We start from the raw sequence: 23,746 nt of genomic DNA on the forward strand, positions 1-23,746 counted from the left end.
TTCAGTTTAAGGCATGGTCAATTAATTTCAAAAGAGCGTATATTCATTTCATGTCATATTCATCTTAGCATGTGTCATATTCCTTTCAATAGATGTCTCATTCATATTAACGCATGATATTGATTTTAACATGACTCATACCAATCGCAACACATATTATAATCATGTCAATGTGTATCATGTTACTTTCAATGCAAACCATATTCATTTTTTATAAATGTAATGTTCATTGCACATTATATTCCTTTCAGAATAATGCATTTTCATTTCAGTACCTTATATTAATTTCAAGCTGTCATATTCATTCCAATGTGTGTAATATTCCTCTTGGCATATGTCAGTCATTTCAAGAAATGTCTCATTCGTTTTGACAAATATTGTATGTGTTTCAGTGATTGCTTTATCATTTACAGTGAGGGCCATATTTATTTCAGTATGATTTATATATATTTCAGTATATCTCTTATTCAATTCTGAGTGTGCGTTATTCATAATATTCACTAAGTAGCATATTCACTTTGCCTGGTTTCATATTGGTTTGGTTTTGCCAGGCATCATATTTATTTTGACACATAGTACATTCATTTTGGTGTATGTCATATTCATTTTGCAACACGCTATGTATTCCATGAGGTGTCCTCTATAGGGATCAGTAATTTTGACATGAACAGCTTCCCATATGGAGAGTTGTGAGAATATGTCCTTCAAAGGAAAGAACATCCTGGACTGTGAACTGGCAAGTTAAATGTTTGTTTTAATCTTGTGTGGAAATATATAGCTGGACACTAGTCTCATGACAGACCTGGGAACCCATGTGGATGTTTGAGGTTGGAGTTGCACGATCGATTTTAACTGGATGTTGCCCCTTCAATGTCAAATGAACTGTTTCATTGGCAAATCAGCTTGCCTTATGAACTTTAAAATATTGCTACCCAGCCTGACTTTGGTCCGAGAACCCTTGCAGACCCCAGGAGAATCCCCAAAGATGAGAAGCTGAACACTTTTTCTTTCCAGTATTCTGAATGCTGAGCCCCTTGGACTCTGAAAGGTATTGCCCTCTCTGCCCCTGCCCCTTGAAGTGCCTTTCTGAGACCTAGAGATTTCTACCTAGCCCAAAGGAGAAGACTCTTGACTGAGTTTCTGACAAGCTGACACTTCCCCTTTTTACTTACTTTTTGCCTATTTTAGTTCATAACCTGATGCACAAAACTACCTTTTTTCAAATTATTTTTGCCCTTTTTGTCTTTTGCACACTTTTCTGCCCCACACATGTTTTCTCTGATTTGAACCATGCAATGCTTATTTTCCATACATCAGGTTATCTTACTGATGTTCTGTATTGTCTTTGTCTTGAGAATTGTGTACATGACTCTGAGCTTAAGTCTGTAATAAATCCCTTTAATTTATTCCTGACTGACGTTTTCCTTGTATGGCCACCTTGGTCATACTGTGTAATGTAATTGGTTTGTACTGAGATTTTGTTGTTTGGTTCTACCACACCCTATGCATGGTCTAAAGATCCATTGAACTCATTGAGCATTGATTACTGCGAAGGATGAAAATGCTCCAGCAGCATCAAGGGGGCGTTACATTGGCGTCCCCAGGCATCCACCCATGCTTTTTGACACAAAATCCTATCTATCAAAAATGTAAGGCAGAGGTTTGCATCAAAATTAATGCCATTTAAAAGCAGACATTAAAAACAGAAATTTTTTAATTTCTCCTTTCTTTTCCAACGTTGCTTGTGTGCTGCACTGTGTAACACACATTGAAAGTAGGAAAGACCCATCCGTCACTTGGATCTCTCTCAGTGTGAGGTCACCGAGCCAAGCCCTGCACCAACGAGGATTATTCAGCACCACTGTGGGCTACAGATGTACCCCTGGCACCGCCATCTCAAGAACTCTCTTCTGCTTCTCTGGGTGGCACATTTTTTGGAAACTTTCAGGTATGTAGATATGGTCCTGTGTGTCAGGTGCACTGCTTCTGATTCCGTCGCCAGCCCCACTCTGCAATGCCCTGTGGCACAATAAGATCACCCTGATCTATACTCTTGACATGAGGTGTTGGCTACATATGTATATATAGACTCACACATGGAAGTGCACAGATTAGTGTGATTATCAAGATAAAATATCACCCGCTTTGATTTATGAGGAGCGGTATGTACTACAACTAAAAGAACATTACATGACAAAATATTGAAATCATATAATTTAGACAATTAATTTTCTGATGTTATATCTTAATTAATGTAAGTTCACCACTTAGATGTATGGTCCAAGATAACAGGATTGGAAGCAGATATTAGATGTATGGAAAACATGAATTGTAGCTTATTGTTGTGATTAAGTGTAAGATTATTATCTAAAACGTCCACAGTTATTTTTACTTTGCAATTTTATACAGCATAAATGTGTCCTAGAGGCATTAACACAATTTGCAAGAGAACCAGACTATGTGACTCAAATTATTATTTAAAACACAGAGGGATTATGTGATCTGCTCACAACTACAATATGTTGAAACAAGGCCTGTATTTGGGCCTGGTTCTCTTGTTCTAAAATCTGCAGCACTAGCTTTAGGCTACATCTCTTAGGTGACATTGAAGGGGACGACCTAGACATGCCCTCCACAAGCCAAAGACACTTACTTACTAGAAGAACAATGGTCTAGAAGACCAATAACAATTGGTGACACCAGGACTTTGGCAATAACTCCACTCACCACCACCCCCACAAGCACAATATCTAGTGCCACAGCCATATATATGGCACCTTTCATATGTCGAAGTTCCTGACTGCTTCCTGGTGAAGGTGTGCAAGCAACTCAAACAGCAACACCTGTCTCTACAGCTCATTAATCAATTACTACATTGAGAGTGCAAAGTACATTACAGCCACGTGATTCATTATCAATCATCAGAACGAACTTGGCAGAAGTAGTATCGGTGGTAAAGCATATAGGAGTGCAGAGTTCTACATTAAACAGAACACATCTCTTAGCAAGAACTGATTTGGAAAGATCTACACACAAAAATGCTGAAATTGTGGATTCTCATAGTGGCAAGCAGATCAAATGAAGATTCTCCCCATTTGCAGAAGGGACCTTGTACCACCTATTGGTAAAACTCTCATTTGCAGTTTGCTATGTATGGATGGCTGAGTTTGTTTGTATGATGTTCAAAGTTTCTCCCCCAGGCGCTGCACCATCAGGAAAATCCCATGGTAGTCCAGCCACATGGAGAGGCACAGGGCCTCCTGCCACGGGGTCGAAGCCCTGCTTGTTGCAATACCTCACGGCAGTGGTGTTGTTGATAAACACCTGAACCAGCCTCTTTACCCTTTGAATGACAGTGAGGCTTTCAACGCCAAGAAGATAACTCTCAATGCCAATATGTTGATATGGCTCTGAGCCTCATCCAGAAACCTGTGATCTCCACCTCTTTCAGATGTCTGCCCCAATCCGATGCATTGGTCATCACTTTTAGCTCTGGGAAGTGTAAGGAAAGAGTTCTGTTGCTGACCCATCATGGTCCCGCAGTCACTCCTGCAGATCTTTTACAGTTTCCCTCAAAATCTGGACTTGGTCGAGGAGATCCCCCAGGTGTTGTTGCCACTGGGAATTCCGATTGCACTTCAGAGTCTACATATACTACCAAGCGTGTTTGACCATCAGCATGCTGGAGGCCATCAGTCCCAGCCACCTCAGAGTTGTGTTAACTGAGATTCAGGAGAGAGGCTGAAACTTCAGGATCACAGCCCCAGTAATGTGGACTCTCCGCTCCGGATGATGGGTGTGAAACTGCACCGTGTGTAGAATGGCTCCAATGAATAGGGGTGTCTGTGAAGGAGTCTGTTGTGACTTTAGCATATTGATAGTGAACTCCAGTGATGTAAGGAGGTCCATGGTAGCCTGAAGGTAGGTGAAGACTGCCAGGGGTAAGCTTACATTCAACACCCAGGCATCAAGATAAGGTAAGACCCATGGTCAAAAGGATGTGCTGTGGTCACCACCATCACTTTTATGAACACCTAGGGGATGCTGGTGAGGCCAAAGTGGAGTAAGGTGAATTGAAAATGCTATGGTCCACCGTGAAATGCAGGTGGTTCCTGTGGACCTGCAGAACCGGGATTTGGAAATAAGTGTCTTGCACTTCCTACTCCACCATCCAGTTTCCGGAGCTTAAGGCAGAAAAGACCTGGGCCAGAGTGAGTATCTTGAATTTGTCATTCCACAGGGAAGCATTGAGAGGGCAGAGATCCAAAGTGGTATGAATATTGCCATCTTCTTTTTGGCACCAGGAAGTGGCGATAATAACAACAACCACTGTCCACTTCTGTCATCAGATCCCTTTCTATGGTTCCTTTGCCCAAAAGAGCCTGCACTTCCTGTCCGGAAAGCTCCTACCATGGCTATGGAGGAAACAAAACTAGATTTGTGGCTGTTGTAGGGGAGCAAAAGGGCCCAGGGAGCATACTGAGGCACTGTTGTCTTTGAAGCACTCCAGAGCTGAAGGTACTTTGTACCCGAAAAAGATGGGAAGCAACAAATGGCATTTCAAGAAGGCATGACTGAACATCCTCAAAAAAATCTAGTGGAACTCAGCCAGAGATGCCTGTGAAGAGTCACACTGGTGGCTATGGGTCTCCTGAGCAAGTCAGTTGTGTCAGCAGTCCTGAATAGCCTATGAAAGGATAACACGGGGTTCCTCTGGGACAATGGATAGAAACTGGGATGCCAAGGGGGTCATTCCAGCCCGCCAAAAGACCGTACTGCGGTCAAAAGACCGCAGCGGTCATTCTGGGTTTCCCACTGGGCTGGCGGGTGACCGCCAAAAGGCCGCCCGCCAGCCCAGTGGGAAACACCCTTCCACGATGAAGCCGGCTCCGAATGGAGCCGGCGGAGTGGAAGGGGTGCGACGGGTGCAGTAGCACCCGTCGCGAATTTCAGTGTCTGCTAAGCAGACACTGAAATTCAAAGTGGGGCCCTTTTACGGGGGCCCCTGCAGTGCCCATGCCATTGGCATGGGCACTGCAGGGGCCCCCAGGGGCCCCACGACACCCCATACCGCCATCCTGTTCCTGGCGGCCGAAACCGCCAGGAACAGGATGGCGGTATGGGGGTCGGAATCCCCATGGCGGCGCAGCTGGATTCCCATGGGCAGCGGAAAGTCGGCGGTACACCGCCGACTTTCCGTTTCTGGCCACGGCTGTACCGCCGCGGTCAGAATGCCCAAAGGAGCACCGCCAGCCTATTGGCGGTGCTCCCGCGGACCCCGGCCCTGGCGGTTTTTACCGCCAGGGTCGGAATCACCCCCCAAGTCTCATAAAGCATGAATAAAGCGGCTCAGGAGACAACTGGTGTTTACAGAATAAAGAGCCAAGCCTGGGGAAGAAAGGGGACGATTTTTTTTTCAAAAGTCTCTATTTGTTTCCACTCCCTGTCAGGGAGAGTGTTGGGGAATGAATTTTGTTCACTTTTGGCAGCTGAAGCCATGTACCACTAAGCTCTCAAATGTAGGGTGCTGAGTGAGGAAATTCGGATCACCTCAAGCAGGTTGATAGTGCTTGGCAACCAGACGACTGAAGGGGGCCTTGAACAGGTTTGGCCCAGGTCCCCAAAAGCTTATCTGTAAGGGCCTCACTAAAGGGAAGAATAATCTCAGAATTTATGTGGTCAGGCTGAAACACCTCTGTTAAAACATTGCTCTTCACTTCCTGGAAGCTTAAGATTCAAGACCTATGCCTATCTCAGGTGGCAGAGCCTGGAGACTAAACCAATTCTCTGCCTGGGGAGGTATCCAGATTACTAGCGTCCTGCAGGTCCTCACATCAGTTGTCCTTTTGATAGTGTTGTGCAGGTTTGTCCCCAACCTTCTAGCCACCATTGTCCGAGTCTCTGCTAAACATTTTGGCCATTATTATGAACCTGGCAGTCATGAGACCACCAAGGCTGTGGTGGCGGCGGTCTGGCCGCCACATTTTAACTGCAGCAGAAGCGCCACGGTCTGACCACCAGCACCGCCAGGTTGCTGCCGGTTGACAGCCTGGAGGTTCCGGTGGTCTTAATCCACCAGGGCAGCGCTGCAAGCACCGCTGCTCTTGGGTTTACGATCTCCGTGTCCGCCAGGCGGAGACGGGGTGCTGGGGGCCGCATGGGGGCCCCTGCACTGCCCATACACTTGCCATAGGCAGTGCATGGGCCCCCATGGCCGCCCTGTGACACAAAGCAGGCAGTGAATAACGCGATGGGTGCTGTCGCACTTGACGCACCGCATCATTGCAGCTGGCTTGATTACAAGCCGGCGTCAATGTTGTGGTGAGTTTCCAACTGGGCCAGCGGGCGGAAACAGCATTTCCGCCCGCTGGCCCAGAGGGAAACTCTTAATGGGCCAGTGGGCGGAAGACCGGACTGGAAGTCTTCCGTCCTAAAGAGTTTTAATGAGGCCCTTTGTGTAGAACTAAGCTGTGCCAAAGGGCAAAGGTACAATATCAGAGTCAGAAAGTTGGCTAAACGGAGGTGCCGTTGTCCACTTGTGCACAGCATCGGTTGGGGCAGTGCTGCCTTGGCATCAGAGAGTACTATGGGTTGGCTGTCGTTCTCCGGAGGTGGTGGGTTGTGTACCGGCATCGGTTGTGGTGCCGGAGAGGGACCCAGTACTGATGTTGGTCTGGATCCTGGAATAAAAAAAACAGAGGGCCCAGCTGGCACCAAGAGCAAACCTGTAGGTGGAATCTCAGTTGAGAGGCCTCACTGCTACTTGTGGCCCTCAGGTGAGCCACAGGGAGCTGGCAACATTCCAAAGAGCTGCAGCATGGCTTTGTGGACCTCTTTAATCTGCTGAGGCATCACCAAAGGCCCCATGGATTCCATTTGTTGTGGAACAAGGATTGGAATTGACTCCAAAGTGTAAAGGCTTTGGGAGCGAGACTTTGAGGCATGATGACGCCCTTGTGCCTTTTAAGGAGATCGAGAAAGATGGACTTCTTTTGTTTTTGTTGGACTTACCAGAGGATTTAGATCAGCTGTGAAACTTGCCTCAGGAACAAGATTGTTTGCGATGTGCAATCTTGTGGTGTTTTGAGACAAGGAGCTTCAATTCTCGATCCTAGATGGCCTTGGGATGCATCATGGAATAGTCACTGCAGCCCTTGGAGTTGTGGTCCGAACCAATGCACCACAGGCAAACCAAATCTGAGTCGTTCCCAGACATCTGTCTAAAACATTTTCAACACATTTTAAACCCTGTAGATTTTGGACATAGTCCCATGAACACTGACAAGGTTTTAGAAAGTCAAAATAACTGTTTCAAAAGAGAAGAACGGTAGCAATGGATCTGCATCTGTTGGTGTGGAAAACAGAAACTGATGCCAGCACTCATGAGTCTTGCTTCTATAAGCCAACACGTGTCACATTCAGGTCAGAATGACATTGACGCGAAGCCACTCGCACCACATGCCGGCGTGCATGGGTACTACTAAAGATTTTCCGGATTCAACCTGATGCCTGGCAGAATACTCAAAAGGTGACAAACATGTAGTACAAGTCTCAAACAGAAATATGCTGCAGAAATAAGAGGAGGCAGGCCCTGAGTCCTCCTGCCCTCCTCACTGACAATTTAGCAGAGAGCTGGGAAGGTCATCCAGGTCCCCACGAGCTTGGCACCTGATGCAGCAGAACTTGTTGAACTGCCCTAAATCTGGTGCTGCATGTGAAACACATGTAAATTTACCTTTGTGATTAGGCCACGTTTACTCTTGAAATGTTTGTGACTGTAAATAAAAATGTATGTTGTGTCTTGCTTTCTTGATCTTGTTCTTTTCACAAATGTTATCTCTTCTTCTTCACAGTACTTCTACATATATCCTTACTATCACAGTTTACTATTACTAATTCCTTAATTTTAGAATGATTTGATACAGGATGTTACAACTGACGCTTAATGTCCTGAAAAAAACGATTATATAATATATTTTCACAAAATGTGTGTCGGCTTTTAGCAACTTTGATAGCTTAGCACTTTTTTTTCGCTGCAAATTAAAGTGCAGTTGAAAAAAACATTTCTGAATATGTGACTGAGTAATCAAGAACAGGATTAAGATCTGTTTCTTGAATAACAATGTTCTTGACCTCAATCTGCCTTTTTTTTAAAAAATAGTAATAAATCCAAACAATGATTTACTAACGAGACATTTGGGGCAGTTTTGGGTCTTAAAGTTGTATTAGTTCATTCCCTTAATCACAATGTTTAATTCCTAACCATAACTAATATAGCAGTGGTGCCGTCAATAAGTCATGTAACTCACAGAAGCACAAGTTCTACATGAAGAATTGCTCCTTGCTCGTTACGTTTGCTTAATTCCCAGAATGTTCTTGGTGGTTGGAACAGCACGAACTGCTCAGCAGCTATTCCTAAGTCTTGCGTCGCATGATCACCTCCCTGCACTAGCTCACAGTTCAGCCACTCAGTTCAACCAGGGGCCTCTTGGAGGGAGAATTCTCGGCATAAATGACTTTATGGGACAAGGGGCCTGGTCTAAGGATTAAGGAAGTGTGGCAAGTTTTTTTCCACCTGCAGATTCTCCGTTAGCAGACAATCTTCGGTTTTAATTTGCCACCAACTATAAATCGTACCTCTCTTCAATTTTAACTCATACCTCTCCTTGTCTAAACTGTACAGATAGTTAAGTCTAAATCATAGCTTTATTGACAATTCTAAATTATACCTCTCTTGAAGACTAAATCATACTGCTTGTCAAGCATAATTCATCCATCTCGTCAACTCTAAATCGTACCTCTCATTAACTTTAAAATATACCTCTCATCAATTCTGATTCATACCTCTGGCCATTTCTAAATCATACCTCCTGTTAACTCATCCTAGTTTGTTGTGTTATGTTATTTAATCTTATAAAGAGCTGTGCAACTGATAAAAGGATAATGGTGCTAGGTAGCCCGAACATAGTGAAGCTGTGAAGCTTTTTGTGTACAAGGTGAGGTCTTTAAGGCCTAACAAACAGGAAATAACTGAAATGTCTTCATCAGAGAAAATAGTAAAAAATTAGACAGCTGAGCAGCTTTCACCATGAAGGACCTGCCGCCCAAATTTGTATATTGAAATTTGGAAATATTGACCATGAAAGCGCCAGTGGAGTGCAGTTGTCTTAAAGGCATGTAGCTGTGAAACTTGCTTTGGAGAAAGTTAGGACCCTTGAAATGCAGAACTCCGTGGACCAAACCGCAATATTTAAAATTGACTTGTTTAGTGATTGACAACCAACGAACAGAATTTAACACCAAAATAAACAGAGAACTCCTCTTCTTGAAGGCCCACTCTCCTTGCAGGGTTCTTAGTACACTGAATGTGTGTCATTGGTCCCTCCAAAGACCCCAAGAATAAAGAATTTCAGCAGCCCAGGCGACTAAGAATTAGAATCAAAACCACTGAGGGGAGACAATGCACAGGTAGCAAAGACAGAACTTTACACAGTATCCTCTTCAAAGAAAGAGCTGGCCAAAAATTATAGGGAAGAATGCCGGACACTTCATAGGCAGGAAGAAACAGAACGTCAGTTCTGTGAGCACCGAACTTCAATAAATTATCTGCCAACGAGGAACCTACTGCTTGCAAAGAGTTCTGGAACTGGCCAGCAGAGTGAGGGTCAGATATGCCAAGTGAAATTGAGGCTGGGGTACCCTCAGCAATGTTCATAAAGCTGTTCGGTAAGGAGTGGGTCAGTTCTGCTAACGACCGCAAATAGATGTTAAAAGGCATCAGAATGAGCAAGGAGACTGCAGAACGCTCCTTGACCCCGATGTGAACTCTGTATGGATGGGAGGCATATGGACAGCCTGGCATCTATATTCTAGGTAGGATTACCCCCACTGCAATGTCTTCCTTGTATTCCTGATCAGTGAGTCTAAAGGGTAATCCTTTGTGAGAGACTGTATTGAATGGGGCAGACAGATCTAACAACAGAAGAAATACACTGGTCTTTCAGTGTTTAACAATCATTTCATACACACACCAGTGCTCTCTCTGCCCCATGACCCAGACGAAACCCAGACTGAGCTGAGTCCAAAATCAAATGCAATTCCAGAAACTGTAAATTCTTCCTGTTGATGTTTTTTCCAAGTTCTTAAGTGAAAAGGGCATACTTCTGATACCTGGGCTGTTGAGACAGATTCGTTAAACAGTTCCAGCAAAGGAAAGGCCAGACACTGAGGGGCCAGCTTCCAACTGAATAGGATATAATGGGAAATAAATGGGAACCTAAAGTTATCCGGTTAGAGATTTCCACAAAGTCCTCTAAAGAAAACTTCTTTACAGAGGGGAGGTGTCCCTGTGTCTAATACAGAAGCTGTCTTGATGAATGTATTAGACAGGGGGGCAATACTCAAACAGATATTATCAACTTTGTTTCAAAAGAGGATGTAGAGGGCATCACATATTATTTGAGTGTCGTTCATGTTCTGAGATATACATAAAGGAGCCGTGAGGGAGCCACCAATAAAGAAAGCCTCCTTTGTGAATTCCGCGATCCCAAGATCTTAGTGGCAAAAACAATTGCTTTAGTTGTTTGAACCTGCTTTTTATATTTCTTGTAAGCCCCCTTGAGCTCATAGTTAGCTTCATGGGTGCCTCCAGTGCCTTTCCAGGTTTTTACAGGCAATCTTGGCTTCTCTCAAGGAGGAAGGGGAGGTTTCTCTATAGTGGGTTGAAAACAAAGGCAGGACCATATCCAATACCGAAGTAATCTCAGTAACAAGATTATCATAATCCTCTCTTAATCAACTGTTCTCAAATAAAGTTTTTTCTGACAAAAGATTAGTAAACTTTGTGAATGTAGTTTTGCACATGAAAACTAATTAAGGTCTCCTCCATAACAGCCCCTGACTCCATATTGATTCTCCTGCTATGTCCTCATTTACGGCGTCATTTGGGAGCAGCTTGACCTACCAGGGTCTCAGCTGGGACTGGAGAAAGATGCGTAGGAGTCGACAATTGCTCTTAGGCTGCAAAGCTAAATACTCTATCTCTACTCAATAGCAACTAAACACAAAGAAGAAGATGTAAATAAGCTGATTCTGTCTTCTTCACAGGGGTGGCTCCTCCGTTAGGGCGGAGGAGCGTCGCCCTCCCGCCAGCAACAGAAGATGCTAAACTTTCACACAGCACTCCCCATCAGTGCACATGTATGTTTGGCCAGACGTCTCGGGGCGGCCAAACAAACATGCGCGGTAGACTCTCTCCAGCCCGGCAACAGCTGTGCACTCCCAGCCAATTCTGACGCTGCTTTGAGCCGCAGGGCAGACTGGGAGTGTGTGCCTGCAGCATCCATAGAGGAGCGGGGCACAGAGGCGTTGGAGAAAATATAAGTGTTCATTTTTTTAAAAATGTATTAAATTTTAGATTCCCCGCATTCCCCTCCGTGCCCCGCACCCGCCCCGCTCCTTATGAACGAAACGAGCTGCAACTGCCCCTTCATGAATAGAAAGTGTAGGAACTAAATTAGAATGGACAAAATTATATGTTTAAATTAGCATAATTAGACCGCAAAATAAATTTACTGGTCCTTACCTCGGATGCACTGAAAACATGGCTTTTAAAAGTTGCCCTGTGCACTGAGTTCATGTTTTTTGGCTACAGTGTTATTCTTTTTTGTGATGTTTATTTTCTCTGTACCAATTTACAAGCTCCCAGAGAAAACCTCCTGTCCTATCCTGTTGGAGGAACACTCATAATGTTTCAATGTTCAAGATTAATGTATTTGCTAGAACTGCGCTTTATTAATAGTTTAAGAAGCTATTGTTCAGTAATGTGATGTCACTTAACTTGTATGTAGGTTAAAAGTCTTACTTGTTTATTAATTTTGGGAGTGTTGTTTTTGAGATATTTGTCAATATTTCCTTGCCTATAGCACTGAGCAATGTCCAAGTCAAACTGTTATTTGATCTTAAATTTTGAACATTTTTGGAAGTATCTAACCTTATGTTATCTGCATTAATTTGATGTGACTAAACATTTGTATTTTGCCTTCTGTATTGATTCTTAATTTTTAATAAACCTCTATGGTTTGTGCATTGAATCCTATTTAGTTTAATTCAATGTCTAGGGTTCCGTCATTTGGGGCTCACATATGGCCTGATCCGACCATTCGACCCTTTAATGGTAAAAAGCACCGACAAAAGTGTGGACTTGATCTGAACATTTGTATCTGGTATAAAAAACAAAACAACCTATTGTATATGCCAAAACTGGTGCAGCTTATTAGTGTGAGTTGAAAAACACAAGCCAATTGCTACGGTTAAGCTCCAGCACTGGCTCCACTATATGAGCCTTAGTTGATGGCTGTCAGACGCAGTCGCCACATTTAAACTTCTGGTGACAGCAGAGTGACTGATTTTAAAGAGAACAGGAACGTTTCTCGCCTGTTTACAGACTTTGTTGTGGTAAAAATATTACAGCAGTGCTCAAGAAGTAATTTCTGTGTAGCTGCCTTTCATTGTGTTTGAAAAAATGGTTTGTGAGTGATGGGCAGTTATGTTACAGATGTTTGCTTCACTATCAGGGATTGACAGCCAGTTGTTTTACATCATAAGGCACACCAACACGTAACGACCCACAAACTAATGCCCAAAGAGGCATTACATCAAACACACACAAACTCGCCATGAATTAAACATAAGTGTGGTGACACAAACAACTTGTATACCCCTGCTCTCATCTGCTCAATAAAAAGCACATAGGGGAAGATTGTATTCCCCCTGTGAGTAACAACTTTCAATACTCTACACCATGAATACTTCAAATATGAAATGTTCAGCCCCTACATCACCAACGTTCTGTGACACCATCTCTCAATAAGGCACAGTAAACAGGGACCAATGCAAGTCTTCTCAAGGACGGGTCACTTGAGCACAAGGCCTCTGCTCATGCAAGCCACTGCCTTTTAGGTCTTGGTCACAGGCAGCTTTGACTATATGTTGGCCAGACCTTTTATTTGCACTATCCAGAGTGGGCTTTGATTGGATGGTTTTGTTGTCTTCATTCATTACCTGACCTGATTTGATGGCTTTTCCCCTTATTTACATGTATTACCTGCCCTGGAGCATTGCAATCTCATAGTGTTCTGATTAGTAGACTTGTATGCTTCCTCTGCTGACACTGCTTGCATTCAGGGAAGTGTGTGTGTTTTAAGGACTCCATTGGAGTACACATTTTCTTGCTCTCTCTCTTTGTAGTGCTTTGCCTTTCATGCACCTCCAGCTTTCATTCCGTCTCGCATCCCCGCCCCTCCTCATCACACTCTTTTTTCACTAATACTCCAGTTTGCATATCTTTCTTTATTTCTTTTTTATGCCCATGTTATATGGGATACTTAAAAATAGTTATTGGCATCATGAGGCATGCACCAATGCACAATGCACTTTTCTTGCGCCCTTTACTGCCCCCCCTACCACCACCATGTGTGTGTCGTATTTAAAATACGGTGTGCCATGGCACAGGGTAGGGGGCAATAGCATCATTTTTCATGACTCTATTGATGTACTCTGTAGGAGTAGCGCAAAAATGTTGGTGCTACTCCTACAGAGTACATAGGGGCCCATCGTAAACAATGGTGTGCCCCCTTTTAACGCCTGCTCAGAGCAGGGGTTAAAAGTGCTGTGAAAAATGACTGCGCCATTTTTTCCACCACCCTAAAGAGGGAACACCTCCTTTGCAAACATTATGCCTGGCACAGGCATAATGTAGCACAAAGTGTTACAAAGTGGCGCAGGGATTTAGGCCTTGTTGGGCCACATTAGCGTCAGAAAAAATGATGCTACTGTGGAGCAAGGAGGTGCCAGGGGCTCCTAAATATGCCCCTTAATCTCACTCTTGCTCATTCTCTACTGTGGGTAGGGCTTGATTTAATGGGCAGATGTTAAGGCACTGAGGATAAGGAAAACATACTTCAGAATACTGTGCTGATTTCCATAGTTGTTTTACAGCTATTTAAGTATAGGGAGTTTTTGCAGTCTCTCTGTGACAGTGTTCCCATTACCGTGCAGATGCCGTAAACGTGGCCAAAATAGGCTCAAAAGTGATTGTTGTAAGCAGCATTTTCACCGTGTTCGATCGCCTGCCTTCGTGTTTATATGTTCCTCACATACATAGGCATCACAAAGTAAGAAGGAAAAGCATACTATGCACATTTGGACTATGGATTGGGGGCAGTGGGAAGGGCTCTCCAATACCACCGAAGCCTTCCTCTTCAGATCATACAGTCTAAAGAAGAAGAACCAAGTGGTTGCAGAAAGTATAGGTTCTGCAAGGGAAACTGAGACGGCTCACCTGCCTATCAAATATCCTGCCTGGAGTGCTTTTTAGGCATCGGCTGAAAGAGGGGTATGTATCCTTGATTCACCATACAACGTGAATGCAGATTTAATAAGCACTGGCAAATACAAGAGTTCTCAGCTCTAAAATGCATAACTACTGGCTTTGCCAATGCTTTTTTGAATTTGCATGCCTTGCATTCATGAAGATGTAAATGTTTGCATAAGATGGCATATGCTTCTAAGTGTATAAAAGAGAAGAAAAACAGTTTTATGAAGCAGAAAAGAAACACACTTTGGTGGTACAGGAATGACTCCTCTATGGCGTACAGTTATTGCTACTCCCTTGCTTGCTCTGTTGCGAGTATTTGGTATAATGGAATTCAGAGTTTTGCCACAGAGTCATGCTAATCTCATGCCTAGGCCTGCCCTTGACTTACAACTGGTACTGGACCTGGTCTGGGCCAAGAGTGATACCCCAAGTGGACATTCAGACGACGGCTACTGTCCCTGTCCGGGGTGGCAGCATATGTGTTAATAAAGTGATTATAGCATGACAAGGCCTTCTTACCTGTGACAAGTGAATGGGAACCTACTGGCCAATTTACCTAAGGTTCTCATCCTGATGGTGAACTCAGAATCCTAGCACTGAGATCCCATTTGCATTGACGTGTGCTTGTATGATAGATAAGTTTGGTATGCATTGCATGAGTGCCTAAGTGAACCAGAAAGACACACAGGCCAGTGGGTTCCATTTTGGAAGCCCATGGCCTATCCGATGAAGGTGAGGTTGCTTTCCCAGACAGTGGAAGTGGAAACCTGACATTACTTAGACTGGAGTTAGAGGCCCAAGACACTAAGGGGGTCATTCCGACCCTGGCGGTCATGGACCGCCAGGGCCGGGGACGGAGGAAGCACCGCCAACAGGCTGGCGGTGCTTCAGGGGCATTCTGACCGCCGCGGTCAGAAACGGAAAACCGGCAGTGTCCCGCCGGTTTCCCGCTGCCCTATGGAATCCTCCATGGCGGCGCTGCAGGCAGCGCCGCCATGGGGATTCCGACCCCCTTACCGCCAGCCTGGTTCTGGCGGTTTTGACCGCCAGAACCTGGCTGGCGGTAACGGGTGTCGTGGGGCCCCCTAACAGGGCCCCACCAAGATTTTCAGTGTCTGCCAAGCAGACACTGAAAATCGCGACGGGTGCAACTGCACCCGTCGCACCCCTTCCACTCCGCCGGCTCCATTTGGAGCCGGCATCCTCATGGAAGGGGGTTTCCCGCTGGGCTGGCGGGTGGCCTTCTGGCGGTCGCCCGCCAGCCCAGCGGGAAACTCAGAATTACCGCGGCGGTCTTTTCACCGCGCAGCGGTATTCTGACGGCGGTACTTTGGCGGGCGGCCTCTGCCGCCCGCCAAAGTCAGAATGACCCCCTAAAGTGGAGAAAAAAGAGAAAGGCGTCCACTAAGGGATTTGATTACATCCTTTCCGAGGGCTGCTGATTAGTCTTCCTGAGACTGCAGTTTGGTGAAGGGCAGCGGTTTCTGTTGGCAGGGTGGGAAGGGTCCTTTAGAAAGGGAACATGTCTTTATCTCTCTTCCTGATCACTGTAAAGTGTGGCAGTTGATAGTCAGATGTAAACTGCCTATACCTTTTTGTACCTCAGTTGTGGATGGGCCAACCTTGACACAACCCTGCTGTGAAGAGTATCACACAAGACAAAGGCTGAGGCTGAAGGACATCCTGTAAAGGACACCTGATAAAGACTTTGACCCACACAGATTATGCAAAGAATGAGAATACACATCATCTGTCTGACAACTCTAAACAAGTGGTATCTATTGACCCTCTTGTTCCAGTTCCAAATTCTCTTTGACCAAAGAGGTGCTCCGCAAAATGCCCAGAGGACAACTGTTCAACTAGAGCTGTTGTCTGCCTGACACGCAGTGTGGCAGTGTTCCCATCTGAAGCTGGAATCGACATTTGCTGTGTGGCACCTGCTGTGTGTCCGCAACTGTAAACGGCTGATGTAGCACTATCGGCTGTGTTGTGCAGTCCTGGCCACTCAGAAAGTGAAGACTGCAAACCTTTGATGCCTGCCCAAGGTACTCCTCACTTCATAGCTAGCCCATCAATGGCCCTCAAGGGTGCAAAGTGGACTATGTTCCTCTTAAGAACGAGGCTGTCGCTTTCAAAGCACTATATATCGATTAATGCCTGACAATAGAGGTGCTGAAGAACCCAGAATAAGACCAGCCTGCTTTCACCAGGCCTACAAGTGCCTATATGTCTGGAGAAATAGACTGCTGAACTGCCTCCAACATGGGAAGGCCAGTCTGTGTTGTGAGACCACCCGTGTCCAGAAAAGAGCCACCTCCAGAAGCTGACACTCTTGCCTCTTTCCTCCAAAGACTGGATGCACCCGCCTGATGCCACCCCACTTAAGCAGACAGCCACAAGCTGTGCATTTGGCCTGCATGCTGTTGGTGAACCTGCCTGCCCATGGGATGTCCATAACAACTCTGCACTGACAGGAACAGGAATACGTTATGTCATGTTATGTGGATTTTTAGAGCACTCACAACACCCTAAAAGGGTATTCTGGTGTTAGGCTGGCAAGACATATGCAGGGGCTCCTGAAGCTAAAAGAACCAGATTTTAGGTTTCTTTTTTATTCCAGGAAGGAGCTTGCAGATTGTAGAGTGAGAGGACATCAACTGCATCATTTGTCGACCAAATAAGACAAAGAGCGTCCCCTTTTATGGAGTGGAATATGCGTGGAGCACAGGCCAGGTGGAGCGAAGTTGAACATAAGAGGTTAGATAGCCTGAAGAAAGAGATTCTTTTGTTTAAATAGTGAAGACCCATATTTTTCAGGGCTTTGTAGGCTTAGGGGAAATTAAAAAGTGCACACTTATGGACAAGGAGCCAAAGAAGATCCCTGAGATGACTGAACGCCAACAAGTTGGCTGGGAGGTTCAGAAACAGTTTTGCTGCAGCATTTTGCACAACATGTAATCGTTTTAGTAAAGTATTCTGGAATGCCTATTTAGAGAAAATTACCATAGTTTAGTTTGCTAGTGACTAAGGCTTGAATGACAGATTTGTGAGTGTTTGTGCAGCTTGGAAAAGGTTTTTCATAGCATTTTAACAATTCTGTAGCAAGAAGCAGGGATAGTTGTGACCTGGTCAGCCAGTGTGATGTATATATTGTCAATGATCCCTAGGTTTCTGGCTGAGTTGAATGGTTGGGGAGTTGGACCAAAGTATTTAAGCCACCAGTAATCAAACCAGTCTTGCCAAACAAGACCACCTAAGTTCTATCATCACTGAAGTTTAAGGAATTGTTTCACTTCTAGCTGGCTGCCTCTAGCATACATAAATTAAAGCTGGTAGTACTGTGGATGCTATCAGATGTTGATATGATTAACTGAGAAACCTCTAAACAAATGGATATCCTAATATCCACAAGAGGGTTTAGGTATACATTGAAAAGAGTACGGGATCAGCTGGAACCCTGTGGGACCCCACAAATTATTTGTGAAATGTTGGATTGAAAAGGTGTAAGTAGGATGGATTGAAAGTGATTAGAAAGAAAGGAGTGAAGTGACTTATGGGCATTCAAGCATATGCCAAAGTCATTGAAGCGCTCGCTTAGAATGGGATGTGACAGTGTTTCAAATGCCACTGTTAAGTAGAGTAGGATCAGGGCAGTAGAGTCTCCCTGATCCAAGAGGCTCTGTATGTCATCAGTAGCCACATGATGGGCAATTTCTGTGCTATGAGTGGTCCAAATGCCAAACTCAAAGGTTCCAAATGATGGCTGGCTTTGAGATAGCCGGATATCTGTCTGTTGTAATCCTTTACGATAGCAAAGGTCTCCCTTGTGGAATCAGAGGTTTTGTGAAAGTGATCCAACCACCCATCTGTGCTCACTATCCTGTATAAGTACCTTACATCCCAGTGGAACTGTCATGCCAATATCACGTTAAAAATCAGGATTGAGCCTGGTTACAGAAAGGAAGAGTTTGAGAAGAATAGAAATTAATGAGATCCCAAATTTTTATAGCAAGCTGTGCAAGAGAGCTTGCATTTTAATGTATGATAGGGTGTATGCTTGAAGGACTGAAAAAGGGCACAGGTAACATTTTTTGCTGTTAGGGACCAGAGATCCATGTGCTATGAGTGGACTCTTGAGGGATGTGGGGTTTCTTCACAAAAGGTAGGCAAAGAACAGTATGAAAACAGACAGCGAGGGCAGCTGAGAGGAACTTTCCAGCTAAAGGAGAGCTGGTGAGACAAGAAGAGACAAGGACCTGCAGTTGTAGCTTAGACGGAGTTACCTTACCTTGACATGAGTGCCCTGAAATCCAGGGATTCTGGCAACAGATGTGGATCAATCACAGATGTCTTGCATTTGCTGCACCATTGGCGCAGAAGCAACATGTCCAAGTTTTATTTTGAAGAGCCTTGCGATCCGGAAAGGTGATGCTTCAGATGGGTGGAGCAGGCATTGACTACAGGCTCCACCCTCAGAGCCAGGCATCAGTCAATCAAGAAAAACAAATTACTACATAAAACAAAAGAAATAAAATGAAAGGAAAGCAAGGCCAGGCATCCTTGTATGGCAAAAAATACAAAAAATTAAAGATACCACCCAAAAATAAGGCTAAAACAAAAATGGGTTTGAAATGGCCCCACCATACACATAAGGCTGAGGAGGTACAATGAAAGAAATGTGGACAGCACCATGACACAGAACACCAGGCAAGTCCAGAAAGTCTACTAATCTAGTGCAGCCGTGCTGTGTGTGCTATTCTGAAAAACCTTGGGATCAGGTAAGCTGGCGATTCCGGTGGGTAGAGAAGGCACTGACCTTGACTTCAGAGCCAGGCGGAAGTCATACAAGAAAAATTGCAATATTAAAATATACCAAATAAACCGAGTTAAAATAAATAAACAACATTAAAAGAGAGTGAGACCAAGCAACCTCGAGGGGGATAGGTCACCTAGAAGGGGCCCTACCTTAAAGCAAATGGGACTTGCACCTAAGCACTGCGTATCTAACACATTTTTGTAGTTTGTAGTATTGTGCCGTTTTGTAAACATAAAGGGGTAGATTTATAAAAATGTCATGCAACATGTAGCAAGACATCTTGCTGTGCTGTGTTGTGTGACAGGGAGAGGGCAGGAATGTGTCATATTTTATAAGGCACATTCCTGTCCTCTCCTTACGCTGGTGCACTATGTGCTGCCGAGCTTCAATGCAGGCACTTTTGCAACCTTGTACACGGGTGCCTGCATTGCAGGCAGGATTGTGTTTCACCAGGAAGGGATGCCTTCCTGCACACAAACAATCTGCTAAGGCGTTTTCCTATTTCTGTGCATGCTACAGAAAACATCACGCATAGAAAGAGGAAAAGGTGAGGAGGTATAAACATATTTCTCCTTCTTACGCCTCCCCTCGGAAGGTATAACATTTTTACGCATTCCCAGGTCTACTACTCATGGTAACTCTGGGAATACACCAAAATCCATGGGTGGATGCAGGGGCACACCCACGCTCTACTCATGAAATGCCTCCCTGGGGCAGAGTAACACAAAGCAGCAACTTGCACTGCCGTGCATTGCTCCAGTTGAACCAGCCATGCAGGGTCACGCAAGGTGGCCTTGCGTGGCTTTGTACATCTCCCTCTGGCTTTTACTTCACCCTGAGTCCCTTTGCTTGGCGCAAGAGCAACACAAAACCTTTAAATCTGCTCCAAAGTACTGATATTTCTCAAAAGAAAAACGCTGGGCAAGATAATTATATAATTGGGCTGCTGGGTGTGGTGGTAAGTGCTGAACCTATGCACCCCTACATAAACCTCCCCGAGAAGCCTGTGGCTGTTCGTTATCACTACAGCTGAGAATCAAGTGCTAAAAGGGTTGTACTTGGTCCAGTTTGCAGAACCAAAGTAGCACAGACCATGGGACCACAAAGGGAAATGGACCTAGCTCCACAGCTGAGGCTTTGTAAACCCTGCCTGCCCGTGTCCCCACAACCCCAAAACAGCTCCATACACGCTTCTTAAAGGGAAAAAGAACCTCTTAGAGAGAGGGAGAAGCAAGACAGATAGAAACGGTGAGAGAGAACATTTTGAGTAATGGAAACACAGTGACGAGAGGGGAATTAATGTGAGAAAAAGCTAGAAAGAGGGTGAGAGGGATAAATATTGAGAGAAATTAGATGGTGAGGGAGAGAGAGACACAACATGAGAATGTGAGTTGTAAAATAATTTTTGAACAAGAGGGGTAGAAGCTCTTTTCGAATATTTTCATAAGTGCCATCTTGGGAGACGAAAGTGATGCCAGAGAAGGGTAGAGAGATACATTGTGAGAGAAAGTTAGATGGTGAGGGAGAGAGAGGTTGGCCTAAGGGAAATGAGGATGTGAGTGGAAAAACTTGACTGAAGTAGAGAGGTAGACGCTCTTTTCGGGTATTTTCATGAATGCCGTTCAAGGGCTGTCACTAAAACCTGTGGCGTTTGTGCAAATGTGTGTGAAAATTATAATGTAAAATGGACCATTTGGTCCCATGTTCTTTGCAAACATCTCCTAGGGAGAACAACTGCAGAACCCAATGAAGAAAGCGGACATTGTTTGCTAAAGCTCTCTAGCTTACTGCAGGTTGGGACACCAATTTAAGCACTGCCAGTGGCCGCTGGTATCTGGCCCAAAGCCAATCAACTAAAAGATCTGCCTTTCCTAAAATCTGAAGCGATCCCTGGTGCAACCAATGGGAAAGCTGAATTTCACTACCTGTTCCCTAGCTTAACATGTGTCATTTCAACAAAATTACACATTTTCCACAGTGTTCCCATCGCTTTACCTTACGCTTATGGCTGTAAAACGCTCATCTTACTCCACACAGCTAAATTAGAAAAGGATACTTAGTCAAGCATAAATACTTTTACTACAGTATCATTCTCTGCAGTGGGTGCATAAAATTATACAACCGTGAACCCCACACAAGGGGTGGGGAATGGGATGTTGCCTTATGAGTTAGTGACTTTGAGAGCATTCACAAACCTCTGTGCGACCGTGTCCCACCCTGGTTACTGTTAGAATTTTACTCCATTGAAGGGCATGAGTAACTCTACCTCCAGGTCGGGAAGGGTAACGGAGTTTCCCTAAACTGGATAGGAAAATGCTTTCCTCATGGAGAGAAAAAGGAAATAATATATGCACTTTCTCACTGGGCTGCCTGTCAACGTTGCATAAATGTATATTATGTGCAATTACATATTTGGGAAATAGCTAAGTTAAAACACACATGCCTCACTTCATCGGAAGCCTGGAATGGTGTGCATGGTGCATCTTTCTGGGGGCACTACTGCTGAGTTGGTGAATAAAGGACAGTTGTGAATCTGCGCTTGTGAAGAATAGTGCTTCCAAGAACGCAGATTTAAGATTCTCTTTGTGAGTTGGACCCTAGATCTTTCCACAATTATTCCTCTTCAGATGTGACTTATAATGAGCTATAAGCTTTGAGGCACACAAGCTGACAAAAGAAAATGAGAGCTCCGAGCACGGGACCTGGGTGAGTGGGTGCCACATATGTGGTGGAGGGAGGCGTTTTAGTGAGGTGTCACTGTGGAGCAATAAACACTCAAGTAGTTGGATATTTCTGGTACATGTCATAACAGTTCCCAAAGAGCTCACAGACAAGCGCCTATCTTCAAACATGCACACTTACTTCAGGGTGCTTCAGCTCTTCTGTCACAAAGTTGGCAGAGCTCCATCCAGAGTACGACCAATACCCTTGGTAAAAGGCGATTCCAATGGACCCAAATCCTGTCGCTGTGCCTTGAAATGCGTTCTGGAAATGTCCTGCGTACCCGCTGACAAGCAGCGCCACGCTGCCCAAAACAATGACCAGGAGGGACGCAAGTGTAGCCACAGTGAAGATATTCATGACCGAGGTAGCCATCTTCACATTCAGACAATTTACAGCTACGACAACCAAAATGCAGGCAATGGCGGTCATTTTAACCACAGCTTCCGGGGAAGGGCAGCCTGGGTAAAACGGGTTTACCACATACTGACCAAAGCTCAAAGCAACAGCTGCGATACCAGCGGGTGACAAAAGGAACAAGCAGAGGTATGCGTACAGAAAGGCTGGCAAAGGGCCATATATCCTCAGCAGGTAAATATAATCGTTTCCAGATTCCATTATTGTAGTCCCAAGTTCTGCATAACACAAGGCCCCGAGAAAGGACATGAAGCCACAGGCAGCCCAAATTGCGAGGCTGCCACTCAGACTGCCCATGTAGAAGAGCACTCCCTGGGGCGACATAAAGATGCCTGACCCAATCATGGACCCTGCAATTAAACAGCCAGCGCTGAGAAGCCCAATCTCCCTTTTTAGCCTCAGTTTCTCCGTCTTCCCATTCATGGCTGCTGATGGGAGAACCTGGCTTGGCTTCTCATCCTCTGCTCGTACCTTCATTGTACCTCTTGGCTGTAAATCAGGCGGCTGCTGCCTGCTCAACCTCAAAATATTTAGACACAATGAAAGGTACTGACTGTATATATATGTATGTAGGACCACACTAAATATTAACTGGGTTAATCTATTAAATATTTACTTGATGGGCACACAGTGGTCACCCCATGACGCTTGAGCCAGGTTTCTGAGTGAGCAAGGACGGGATAAGATGTTTCTGCCAAAAGAAGGGCAACTCTGTCTAGGTGGTTTACATATATGGATTATTGTTAAACCAGGTGCAAATAGAACTTCCAAATAATGAATGCTCTCAACATTTGTAACAGTGGCACTCTCATGGTCGGCATCATGTAGTATAAATATGCAAAAACTCAATAGTTACAAAACTACAACACAACAGAACTAAACCTCAACCACCAACCACACTAACAAAATACAAACCAAAAACAACAAAATTCAATAAAACTTTACCAGCACAACAGCCACAGAAGCCACATCACAGTGCAGCATAACAACATGTCACAAAACAGCACACAACACAACTTTAAACAGCAACACAATACAATTGAGTTGTGTTGTTGGAATGATGGTGTGTTGCATTTCTGTGCTGTGCATGTGTATTTTTTTTTGGTTTGCTATACAGGTGGGTGATGTTTTGTTGTGTTGTGTTCTTATATTTATCTAGAATTGTTTTGGTTCAGTGTGTTCTTGAGTAGTTTTTTGTTCTGTTGTTACTTCTACTCATTGCATTTTGTAAAGGCTTTATTGTTGTGTGTTGTTGATAGACAGAAGTGTAGTGCTGTTTATGTTGCCAGCAGGATGGTCCAGTATGTTGTCTGCTCGCGGTAAGGTCACGTGTTGGAATCCAATTAAGACCAACTCATCCTTAAATCCCTGGGTTTGCTAAATTCAGTATGCTTACATGGGATAAGAATAATGCC

General features: G+C 44.6%; 1 pseudogene; it reads right to left on the bottom strand.

Moving 5' to 3' along the window:
• Nucleotides 1–22,808, bottom strand: part of LOC138297142 (b(0,+)-type amino acid transporter 1 pseudogene) — a 119,053-nt pseudogene extending 96,245 nt beyond the window's left edge.
• Nucleotides 22,809–23,746: the final 938 nt, after the last annotated feature.

The sequence above is a fragment of the Pleurodeles waltl genome, chromosome 5 (assembly GCF_031143425.1).
Source record: "Pleurodeles waltl isolate 20211129_DDA chromosome 5, aPleWal1.hap1.20221129, whole genome shotgun sequence".
In the NCBI taxonomy this organism is placed as follows: Eukaryota; Metazoa; Chordata; class Amphibia; order Caudata; family Salamandridae; genus Pleurodeles; species Pleurodeles waltl.